Below are 13305 nucleotides of genomic sequence, written 5' to 3'. Positions count from 1 at the left end.
CCTCATTATGCTCGACCGTAACATAAGGGGGAGGATGGACAGGTTCGTCAGAATAAGATAGCTGAGTACATACTTTGACTCAGGACCAGGAAAGAAAGGATAGGAAACCTCGAGCAACGGGGGAGGGTATGGAGCTCGTTCACTCGTGAAAAGAATCCGTTGCAACAAGTATGAACTTATGTTGCTTGATGGTGGCTTACCAATCAGATCCACTGCCCATCCACGAAATGGCCGCGGTTTCACTATAGGATGCAAGTTTTCAGCTGGAACACTTTCTATGGATCCATTTCATTCAACTAGTGAAAAAAAAAAAAAGCTTATTCTAGCCTTAGGCGCCTTTTGTTGTTTTGAAGGGCAGGAGCATAATTATTTCTCCTTGGCACAGGAGCTCTCTCATGAAATGAATCGCAAATGTAAGGGGGGCAATGTTCTCATAAAGCTAGATATGACCAAAGCTACGACAGGCTGGAATGGCCCTTCCTTTTTGAAGTATTGGCAAGATTTGGTAAAAAAAAGATGGATCAGTTATGTTCGTTCAATGTTTACTAACTGCTGGTTTTCAGTGCTCTATAATGGCAGTGTGCATGGCAAAATCGTCACGGGGACTAAGGCAGGGAGACCCGCTGGCTCCAAGTTTTTTCATCATAGCTGAGGAAGTTTTCAGTCGGGGGCTATTAGCTCTGTATGCTGCGGGAGCGGTAAAGCTTCATGTACCTCGCGGCGGCCCGGCAACATCATCTCATATATTATTTGCGGATGATACAATAATCTTCACGAATGGGTCCAAGCGCTCTCTCGAACGGCTTATGGAATCTACCTCGGGACAGCTCATAAACAAGGCGCTTGCGGCTGTTTTGTACTGTCCAAACCAGCAGAGCACAAATTGTAGCGGGCACACTCGGCTTTGCAAGGAAAGACCTACCCATTCAATACCAGGGAGCGCCGCTATTCTCAGGGTCTATAAAAAAGGCCTATTTTCCGTTTTGAATTGAGAAGGTGAGAAGAAGCGAGTTGGAATGGAACTATCAAAAGGAGGAAAAATAACCCTCATTCAAGCCGTTCGGCAATCCCTGCCTCTCTATGTTCTGTCAGTATAAGCCCCCCCAATTTAAGTTCTAAACAGATGGGAAAACATGTATGTTAAACTTCTTAGGGGGCCAAACATCAGAGGGATAACAACATCATTGGATAGGCAGGACCAACCTACACCGGTTTAAGAAGGAGGTGTGGGACTGAAAGATTAGAGGAAATAATGCAGTCTTTTAAGCTCTGGATGATTCCAAACTAAGGATTCTCTATGGGTCAATTACATGCGCCGCAGGTACATGAAATCGGATCAACTCGGTCGACTAAGCTTTATGGTCCGCTGCACCCATGCCTCTCTCAGCCGCAAGGACGGGGTGGGCCTAGTAGTCAAGCAACAGGGTGGAGACTGACATAGGAATCCCCAATGGGCCTGCCGAAGATGGTACCCGGGGTTTACTGAAGGCCCACGACTCGATGAGTATGAAGATTCGGAAGCCCAAGTTAGTATTAAGGAAAGCTAGAAAAACACTTGTAATCTTTCAGGATGAGTTAGAAACCTTCCCGGACTATGTAATATGTGTACTACGAATCTCTCGACTCCACCTCCTATATAAGGGGGAGTCGAGGGACAAAGAAAGGATCGATTCATTGTCTCACGCAACCTTAGTTTTTACATCATCGAGTACTTTTCGGCTGAAACCTTCGAGATCTACTTGCCCTCTACTTCCGCTAAAACCCTAGTCTACAACCCGTAGGCATTGATAAGTTAATCCCTTGTCAATTGGCGCCGTCTGTGGGAATTGGAGGTGTCAAGGATCTGATCTCGATGGCACGCTCAAGATCGTCGACTTCGTCAACTGCAAGCAACGCGATGGACAGAGGTAAACAGATCGAAACTGGTCCAATTGATTTTGTTCCTCACCCGCCCTCCCGTTTGGATGCATATGCGTATCTGGAGGAGCCCATGAAGATGACGTTCGGAAAGTTCCACTTCCGCGTCGAGAAAGAAGGAGCGTATCGTCTCGAAATTCCGATCTCGTCGGGATTATCAGCGGTCGATCCCGATCTTTCGAGTTCTGCATCATCAGTCGAGTCAGGCGACGAGGAAACTTCGTCGCCACGCTTCATCAGTACTGTGGCAAGCGAAAAACTCACCAAGATCTTCAGCGACATGTCCTTCGAGTCATCCGCGGACTCCGATATAAGCGATGACACGAGCAATATAGACAGCTTCAACTTCATCGATAGATCCAATGTTGTGGGGAAGGTCTTCACCACTCTCTATGATGGTGTCACCAAACCTGACAAAGTTCAGAATCCAAAATATCATCAGATCTATGCCATTGGAGAAACAAGTCACCCACAGGAGGAGACGTCAGAGAATTTCGATGATGCGGGAAATCCGTATGTCGACCCTGCAGATCTCACTCGAGGTTTAGGGACAAAATATGTTGGGCCTGGAGTTCGGTAGATGATACAATTTCCGCAGGCAGTATGGGATAGAGTGGCGAGAGCCATTAATGGCACAGAACCAATGACTGTAACGGCGACACCTGAGGAGTTGCAGGCATATCAATATAAGCTTGCACGTATCAGGCGGGAGCTCGAGAAACAAAAAAACGAGTTGGATAGGAGGCAGGAAGCGGCTTCCGCGTCAAGCAGGCGAAGGGCGGAGTTGAGTCGACAATCTGGTACTTCGGGAGATAGTCACAGAGCAACTCGAAATAGGGCAAGATCGCGGCTGCAAAATATACCTGAGACAGATAAGGAGAATTTGGTTCAAAACCTCGACATGTCCTTTATGTCGATAGATACGAGGGGGAACATTATCCCTAAGACACCAGAAGCTGGGTACATGGCGACGCAGGCTTTCATCCTCGCATCCAAACCACCTCCCGGAGATCCAAGAGAGGCATTGTACAATATGGCCATGGCAGGAGTTGGTGCCATGGGAACGGCGTTTATAAATTCGCCTCCCGAAGGATCAGCAAGGCAAAATAGTCCACGACCTACTGCAGTAGCGCCAGTTCCCGAGAGAACAAGTGGGCCAAGAGATACAGCAGCACAAGCACGGGTAGACAGAGCACGACAAAATAGAAGGGAACATCGGCATTCCCCAGAGATAGATGACGAGGATATGTGTGGGCTACCGTGTTTTACAAGGAGGGTCCGGAAAACTAGGGTTCCTTCAGGGTTTAAGTTACCCGATAATTTCAAAAAATTCGATGGCCTGCAAGATCCCGAGGATTGGCTAGTCGATTACCTTGAGACGGTGAAGCTGATAGGTGGAACCAGAGCAAGAGCCATGCAGAGTATTCAAGTACATCTGAGTGGAGCCGCAAGATCGTGAATAAAGAAGCTTCCTCCAGGTTCCAACGACAGCTGGGATAGTTTTGAGGAGGTATTCGTCAAAAATTTCCGATCCACCTGCAAAAAACCCGCATCACTGGAAGAGTTGAGATCGTGTCGACAAAAGCATGATGAACCAATGAGAAAGTACATCCAGAGGTGGAACATCATTAAAAACTCGGCAGAGAACATATCTGACGAGAGAGCAATAGATGCGTTTGTAGCAGGAATTCGATGAGGAGATTTTGTCGAAGACTTGGGGAGAACCAACCCAAGGACAGTGTCAGCATTGATGGAGATAGCAAACAGGTGGGCAGATGGAGAAGACGCTGTCCACAATAAGCGACACAGGTCACCGGAGGAGGACCGTGGTCGAAATTTTCAAAATAGACGGCGATTCCCTCGGCAATTCTCGAGTTATGATGCTCCTGATCAAGTATCGGCTGGCTTTCAGGGAAGCACTGGAGGAAACAATAGAGATGAATATCAAAGGAGTAACGAGCAGCGAGGCGACAATAGAGATGACTCTCGGAATAACAGACAAAATAATGGACCAAGGTTTCAGAGACCTTTTATATCCCCTGAGGATATGATGAACGGGCCATGTCAGATGCACTTCTATGTCGACAATAATGGGAAGAGGCAGTCAGGACATCTCTGAAGAAGAATTTGTCAAAATTTTCAAGCAATGTTGAGGTTTGCAGGGCAAGCCAATGCTCAGGCAACAAATAGAAACCCCCAGGGGCCCAGGAGTGAGATCCGCCTACCATCTCCTCCCGCAATTACGGACGAAAATAGACACCAGCTCAGAATAGCGGCAGCACCACACCCACCTCCATATATCGACCCCAATTCCAATGGCGCGGTTTCGATGATTCAGAAAGCTAGGCCATCCAACAGGGCTCAGAAAGTAATTTCGCGACAAGTGTTCATGGCAGAGAAGATGCCTCCACCAACGATGGAGTACCTAAATTGGTCGGGACAGGACATTGGCTTCACAATAGCGGATCACCCGCAGCAAGTTCCTCGACCAGGGCAGTCGGCACTTATTTTACCAGCAGTAATTGCAGGATTCGACGTATCTCGAGTATTCATAGATGGAGGCAGCAGTCTAAACCTTATGTACGCAGATACACTAAGGAAGATGAACATCTCTCTAGCAAATCTGAAACCAACTGATACACGTTTTCATGGTATCACGCCAGAGAAGCCAAATTATCCGTTGGGGAAAATCAATCTCGATGTTCAGTTTGGGACCCGAGAAAACTACAGGATAGAAAGGCTGGAGTTTGAGGTCGTGGATTTCCCGTCGCAATATCATGCCTTGTTGGGACGACCAGCATATGCCAGGTTTATGGCGGTATCACACTACACGTACCTGTTGTGGAGGCTACCTGGGCCTAATGGACTAATTACAGTCAAAGGAAGCTTCGCGTTAGCCGACAAATGCGACAAGGATTTTCATCGACTGTCAGAAACCTTCAGAATGCAAGCAGAATACATGGCGTCAAAGCTCACAACTGATTATGACGTGTTGCCAGATGTAGGAAGGCCTCTTAGGGAGCCAACCTTTAATACCACGAAAGACTCGAAGGAGGTGCAGATTCATCCGACAGATCCAAAGAAAACGACGTCCATTGCAACAAACATGGACCTCGCATAGGAAAGCGCGCTCGTCGAGTTCCTCCGTGAGCACTGGAAATTTTTTGCATGGTGTCCAGCTGACATGCCAGTAGTACCCAGGGAACTTGCCGAGCACCGTTTAAACGTGCATCCAATAGCAAGACCAATTAAACAACCTTTGCGGCGTTTTTCGGAACCAAACCGTAAAGCTATGCTATCAGAAATTAATCGACTCAGAGAAGCTGCTTTTATCAAGGAATTACATACAAAGGCCACGTGGGTAGCTAACCCAGTGCTGGTCCCGAAGAAAAACACGAAAGTCCTTCGCATGTGTGTCGACTTTACGTGTCTCAATAAACATTGTCCAAAGAATCACTTTCCCCTCCCAAGGATCGATCAAATCATCGACTCCACGGCAGGATGTGAACGTCTTTCCTTCCTGGATGCATATTCTGGTTATAACCAGATCAGATTAAAAGAAGAAGATGAGGTCAAGACAGTGTTCATTACACCTTATGGCGTGTTTTGCTACAAAATAATGCCCTTCGGTCTGAAAAACGCGGGAGCAACATATCAGCGGATGATGCAAAAATGCTTAGCAACACAGATTGGATAAAACGTACAAGTATACATTGACGATGTCATTATAACATCAAGAAAGGGGTCAACATTGATTGAGGATTTAAAGGAAACCTTCGACAATCTTGATAAGTTTTGCCTCAAGTTAAACCCGACGAAATGTTCCTTCGGCGTCCCTGCGGGAGAACTTCTCGGGTTCCTAGTCTCAGCAAGAGGGATTGAAGCCAATCCAGAGAAAATTCAAGCTATCGTAACAATGAGGAAGCCAACAAAGTTAAAAGAAGTACAACAGCTGACTGGGCGAGTCGCAGCTTTAAGCAGATTTGTCGCCAGACTAGGAGAAAAAGCATTACCGTTCTATGCTCTAATCAAGCAAGGAGAAAAATTCCAGTGGAACGAGGACGCCGACAGAGCTTTCGAGGATCTTAAACGCACAATTTCGACACCACCAATCGTGGTGGCGCCCAAGGAGAAGGAACCCCTCTTGCTATACATTGCAGCCACGCCTCAGGTGGTTAGCACAGTACTTGTAGTTGAAAGAGAGGAAGAAGGAAAACTCCATGGAGTACAGAGGCCACTATACTTCATCAGTGAAGTTTTATCTCCCTCAAAACAACGGTACCCGCAGTACCAAAAGCTAGCATATGGAGTGTTTACAACCACAAGGAAATTGCGGCATTATTTTTCGGCACACTCGATAATAGTGGTCAATGAGGCGCCTTTATCCAGTATACTAAACAATCCAGAAGCTACGGGTCGTGTCTCCCTTTGGGGAATAGAGCTTTCCCCTCGGGACATCACGTATGAAAAAAGAAAAGCAATAAAGTCGCAAATTCTACCAGACTTCATCGCAGAGTGGATGGAGTTACAAAATACGGGACCCCCGGATTTATCGAGAACCTGGACTATGAATTTCGACGGGTCCAAGAGATTAGAGGGAGCTGGAGCAGGCGTGATACTAATATCACCTGAAGGCGACAAATTAAAATATGTCCTGCGAATGACGTTTCCAAACGCATCTAATAATGAGGCAGAGTACGAAGCCCTCATACACGGGATGAAGATGGCGAAGGCTTGTGGTGCAACTCGATTAAAAATCTTTGGCGACTCACAGTTGGTGGCTCAGCAAGTCATGAACCAATGTGATGCAGTCAACGATAGTATGATAGCATACAAGGAAGTTTACAACGAGCTGGAGAAGCTGTTTGATGGGTGCGAAGTAAAACATATCAGCAGATTAAGCAATGATGGAGCCGACGTTTTGGCAAACATTGGGTCGCAGTGTCTCGCAATTCCACCAGGCGTATTTTGGGAAGAGATAGCCGAGAGATCTACAAAGTCGAAGAAACCAAAGAAGAAGGAGAAGGACGAGAAACCCTCGGGGGCTATAAAAGTGACAGTAGAAGAAGAGGAGGAACAGGACCTAGTTTTGATGGTACAAATTCCATGGATGCAAGTATACATATCATACATCCTAAGGAAACAAATACCCGACGATCCAGTTGAAGCAAGGCGAGTTATTAGGCGGTCCAAGGCCTTCACTGTGGTCAAAGGGGAGTTGTACAAGCGAAGTATTTCGGGAGTGTTACAAAGGTGCGTTACACCTGAAGAAGGAAGAATAATTTTAAAGGATGTACACGAAGAAATATGCGGTCATCATGCAAGCAGTCGAGCTATAGCAGCCAAGGTTTTCAGAGCAGGATTTTATTGGTTGACAGCAATAGAGGACGCGAAAGAAATAGTTCGTACTTGTGACGCGTGTCAGAGATTTGCTGCAAAACCTCATTCTCCAGCAGCAGAGTTGATGCCAATACCGTTGTCTTGGCCCTTTTCTCAGTGGGGTCTCGATATGGTGGGAAAATTGCACAAGGCTTCGCCAGGAGGATACGAGTACATGCTCGTCGCTGTCGACAAATTCACCAAGTCGATAGAAGCGAAGCCGATAAATTCACCAGACGGAGCATCGGCAATCAAGTTCGTGAAAAGTATTGTTTTTCGGTTTGGAGTACCTCATAGCATCGTCACGGACAATGGTAGTAACTTCACATCCAAGGAATTCAAGGCATATTGTGCAGAGGTAGGTATCAAACTACACTTTGCATCAGTTGCGCACCCGCAAACCAATGGCCAAGTCGAAAAAGCCAATGGAATTATTTGCAATGGTATCAAGAAGCGTTTGCTGGCGCCATTGCAAAAAGCTCAACATACCTGGCCTGAAGAGTTGCCCAGCGTGTTATGGAGTATTCGAACAACACCAAATACGGCGACACGGGAAACCCCGTTTTTTCTGGTCCATGGAGCTGAAGCAGTACTGCCGATAGAAATAGAACATGATTCTCCAAGGGTCACAGAATATGACGAAGAGGCCTCAAGAAAAGCATTGGAGGATAATGTCGATGCACTTGATGAAGCTCGAGATGAAGTGCTATCACGGGTTACCAAATATCAGCAAGACCTGAAGAACTACCACAGTCGATGTTTACGACCAAGATCCTTTCAGGTGGGCGACTTAGTTCTACGGCTCACTCAAAAAAGTAATGAAAAACTCGAGTCGCCGTGGCTTGGTCCCTACATCATCACAGAAGTAATCGAAGGAGGAGCATACAGGATAAAGGACAATAAGACAGGGGTTGCGGAGCCAAATCCTTGGAACGTGGCGCAACTCAGGCGGTTCTACGCTTAGAGTCGAAATATAGTCCCCCTTTGTAAAAATACAATGTACTGAAACGCCCGCGAGCTTTCAGACGCACTCTTTTCCTTTTCAGGGCACCGAGTGGGGCTGGAAAGGTTTTTAATGAGGCGGGCTCGCGGTGCTGCAATATAGAAAAGATATTGGTGATATATATCTTCTTTATCGACACGCTCGGGGGCTTGCACCCAGCAGCTACCATATATAAACTACCGACAAAAGAGAACTTACAAAACAATAAATTTCGCTTTGGTGCAACACACCTCGCAAAACAATACAGACATACAGGAAGATCCAATAACAAGCTCGGGGGCTTGTTCAAACAAAAATAGCTCGAGATATTTGACAACATATATATTACAATATACAGGCGTTCTTCGACAGAGACAAAACAAAGAAATTCTTCAATCAGCATTCAATATAGCGTCTATGTTGATTCCCTCGTTATTTGCAGCACCAGTGCTATGTTCAGCGTAACTACCCCTCACAAAGAATTCTGCATCTAGCCGAAGCAGTTCGTCCATCATCTTTTCTGCTATAGGGCGCACAGTGTCATCAATTTTGTCAACGTTTCTCCTTCGCTTCGCCTGCTTAGCCAGACACTTGTCGACAATTTGAGTAAGATCCAACTTTGGGTAGCAGATCTGTATCATAATCATGGCGAATCTTGCCCCAGCTTCCAGTTGAGCCCGCACAAATTGATGAATACGAGGAGCATCTCGAAATTTCTCCATCAAAGCAGGAAGGGTGTCTGGGATTTTGTTGCGAGGAAACATGGTGCTGTAGACTAAAGACAAAGTTTTCGTACAGAAGTCGAGAAAATCGCGGACCTGACTCGCGCGATCTTGAAATCTGACTATTTGGCGAGTTCGCTCAGGAGTGACCCAAAAATTGGCACCATGCTCACGGGCAAGCCTGACAAGCACGTTGGTTCGGGCTTCAACACGTTGATCTTCGGCAGCAGTATCCAAGAAAGAACCTGCTCCACCGGAAACTTCAGCAAGGATTAAAAAATAGTAAGGTTAAACTAACATGACCAAGTTTTGCGGAGCATACCCGCCATATCCAAGCTAGCATCATTCATCAGCTCAAGCATATGATTTTCTCGGCGCGTAGCTTCGGCAGCCTCAGCAACTGCAGTTTCCTTCAACGCCATGGCTTCTTGAGCTTGTTGGATAGCTCGTTTCTCATTCTAAGATGATCTTCGAGACTGCTCCATGATCACGAGAATTTGTTTTTTCTTCGACTGAAGTTCTCGACGGAGTTCGTCCAAGTCCTCATTTTGTTCAACACTCGACAAACCTCCAATATATTCGACAGCGGAGGACCTTTTAGGGCAAGACGCCGCAGGCAGGGCAGCCGAGGAATGAGGCCCAGTGGTATAGTTGTCAAAAATCAACTGGAGAGAAAATAATTCGACATCAATACCTCGGCTGTAACATCCCAAAAAAAAAAAATCAAAATAAAACAAATGAACTTCCCTAGTTCCAAATTTTGGAACCAACAAAAACTTTTATTCAATTAAGTTTGATGCTTAGTGATCTTGCTTAATTCTTGTGCTATTGCCATGATTGCTTGTTATTAGTATTTAAAGTGATCTTAAACCCTAAACCTCACCCCTCTTTTCACCCTACTAGTTAAAATGAAATAAAAGGAAATTAAATAAGAAAAAGGTATATGTGCCTATGGCTATTTTTATAAAACTTTACCCTAAGCTTTTCTACTTTGCTTAGAGGTTTGGAAAACCTTCATACACCTTACCTAAGGCTTATCAAACCAAATCCAAGTGTTTTCCAAAGAAATTAAAAAGAAACTAAAAATGCCATAGAGGCATATGAGAGAAAAGTGCAAATTTGTGAATTTGAGAAGTTTGAACCTAGGACTGGTTGTGAATGGTTGGATCACTTCCATATACCATTTCAACACTCAACAACATCAAATGGGCCAAGAACACTCAATTCAAAACTCAAATGCAACATATGCATAGAGGCATAGGAGACACATAGCCATTTCACCAAACTTTGACCTATGACTCTAAGCCTTGACCAAATGATGGGAAACCATCTCTCAACCTATTATAACACCAAATTGACCCTAACCCTTGTCCAAGAAAAGCAAGGTGAACCCTTTTCAAAAATAATAAAAATTGACACATCACTTCTTATGTGTTATGGCCATTTTTGCAAATCTTTGAACAAGACCATTTGAATTGGTTTCAATGGTTGGAAAATGTTTCTAAACTAATAAGAACCACATTAGAGTCAACAAAAGTCAACTCATTTGGGTAGAAATCAAATAGGGAGAAAATCCCAATTTCACTCACATACACTTAGGCCAAAATTGCAAAGCTTCACCAAAGGCCACCATTGCTTGATCTATTGCTTGTAGAATACTTACATATGATAAAAAAAACACAATTGCATCAAAGAAACAAGAATCAAATCAAAGGAAATCTCAAAACCATCTCACATGTGATGATGGTCATTTGTGTGATTTTTAACATGATCCCCTCTTTACCCCTCTGGCTTTGACTTTTCTTCAACCAAAGCCAGGTCATCCAAGACCTCATCAAGGTGAACACTTTTGATGTTGACCACTTTGACCAGAGAGTTGACCATTGCTTAGCACAAGGGTGCCAAGTTGCAACTTTGAAACCAATTCTAGATTCCCTCAAAATTTAGAAATTTTACAAACCAACTCCAAACCTCAAACCAAGACCACCATTGAGTGCCAAACATTATTTAGAACCTATCCATGCAGAAATTTGGTCAAAATTCAACACACATGAGACCTTTGCTTGTACTATATGTGGAGCACATAGAATAGAATTAAGGTACAACCACTATTCCACCAACTAAGTACCTCTCACCCTCTCTCTCTTGAGCTCATCCATAGTGCAACTAGTACCACACCAACTCCTATGACCTCACCTAGTCTTGACATCATCAACATGACACCAACCAAGCCAAGTACATGACCTATGTCACACACACTTTTGCTAGGATCCAATGTGCAAGCCTTAGACCCCTCTCACCATGCCCACCTTGTCACTTACCCTGGTTTCATCACACTCAAGCATGCCATGACCTCATAGACAAAGAAAATGCACCACACACACCCAATGCCATCACCATGCCACCCACTTGGTCACCACCATGCACCCACCTGCCCTGGCCATTTTCCCTCTCTCTCACCTTGTCACACCCCTCACTCTTGACCTATTACCACTGCTAGACATCACCATAGGACAAGGAGAGCAAGTGGTGGACTAAAATCGTCCATGCCAAGTACTTGGTCACCAACCCGTGGACACCTCCCTCTCCCCGCGTGCACACTGCGTTCCATCGCGTCACCCTGCACCATCAGTGTCCTCTCCCTCTCGCATACCTGCCAGACATGCCTGTTGACCTGCCCAAGCCCCAGGACGACGCCACGACGCGACGCCCTTGAAGGACGCCGACGTCGGCATTGACCCCGTGCGCCCTGCACACGACGCCATCAACCGCGCCACTATGCACGCATCCTCCCCTACCCATGAGCTCACCTCCTGACGCAGCAGCAGTGCCGGAGACGCCCGTGCCCGCCGTGCACCGTGACGTCGCCACCATGCCGGTCCCGTCGCGCCCCGTGCCTCCAGCCGCTATATAAACCCCTCCCCTGCCATTGGAAATCACCACACCCTCTAGCAGCCTCCCTCTCTCCCTCCTAGAGCCTCCCTCTCTCCCTCCTTGCCGCTCACCGGAGCAAGAAGCTCGCCGGCGGCATCACTCAAGGCCGCGCCATTTCTCGCCACCATAGCCACCGAGCCCTATACCATCTTGAAGCCTTTGAAAAGCCCCGTCGAACGAGCCCAACCCCGCCGTCAACCGAGCACCGAGGTGGGAGAAATAGGCCTCGCAAGCTCACGGGATCGGGAGGAAGACGATGGCCCAGGGCCGTCGGATCTTGATCTGACGCCCTGTGCTTCCCGCGCGCCGGCTACGTGCATGCGCCATACAGCACGGCCCGGGCAGCAACTGGGCCGGCCCACTTCCTTCCCGCCCGCGTTTGAAATTCAAACTTCGTTTTATTTAATTTTCTGTGTTCTTGCTCTCACATGCTTTGCCAAATCTTTAATCTTTCCAATTCTGCTCGGTCTTTTTTGATAAATTTTATATATTTAGAAATCTCATGAAAGGCCCCAGCCAACCACACTGGATTCAAATCAAAATATGTTGTAGAATTTGAATAGTAAAAATAACAAAGCAGTAACTTTTCAAACTTCAAACAATTACTAAAAATCAACCATAAATGCTTTTGAGTTGATTCCAACTCTCATAATTCACATTTGATGTGGTCTAATTTATTATGTAATAAAATACTATAGTTGTTTCATATGATCATGGGCTAGATTCAAATAGTGGCTATATGGCCATTTCTAGCTCATTTTAAACTATTTCAAAAATAGTATTTAAATTATATGAGGTGTAGCATCTCATTTAAATCATTAATCCAAGTGATTCAATGAGAGTTGATGACACATGTATTAATGACCCATAGGTTCTTGTTTGAAAATATTAAATCTTTCTCATAGTAGTATTTGAATTATTCAAAACTACTTATTAAATCTTATGAGATGTTTTGGTCTCATTTAAATCTTGTCTCAACTAAGTTAATATGGGGTAGAGACTATGGTCAACTTTAAACTCATATTAAGTTAGTTGATGATCTTAAATCTTTAATCATGAGTATTAAAAAGGCATGAGGTAGTGTACCTCATTTAAATCACTTCCCAATTGATACTTATGAAGAGGTTGACTTTGGTCAACCTAGGTCATATGGCATTAATTGAGGAAATTAAATCTTAATAATATTCAATGAGAGGAAATTATTTTCTCTCAAGAAATAAATAGAAACTCTAATTAATATTTATAATGAGAGGAAATTATTTTTCCTAAGAATAAAACTAAGTCAACTCAACTACTAAGCATGTTGATTGATAGCTTAGTAGGAGTGATTTATGTGTGTGCTTAGTCTAGTACTTAGGCTTTGTGTGGTAA

Source organism: Lolium perenne, chromosome 4, assembly GCF_019359855.2.
Source record: "Lolium perenne isolate Kyuss_39 chromosome 4, Kyuss_2.0, whole genome shotgun sequence".
Taxonomy (NCBI): domain Eukaryota; kingdom Viridiplantae; phylum Streptophyta; class Magnoliopsida; order Poales; family Poaceae; genus Lolium; species Lolium perenne.
Note: the sequence above shows the minus strand (reverse complement) of the source record.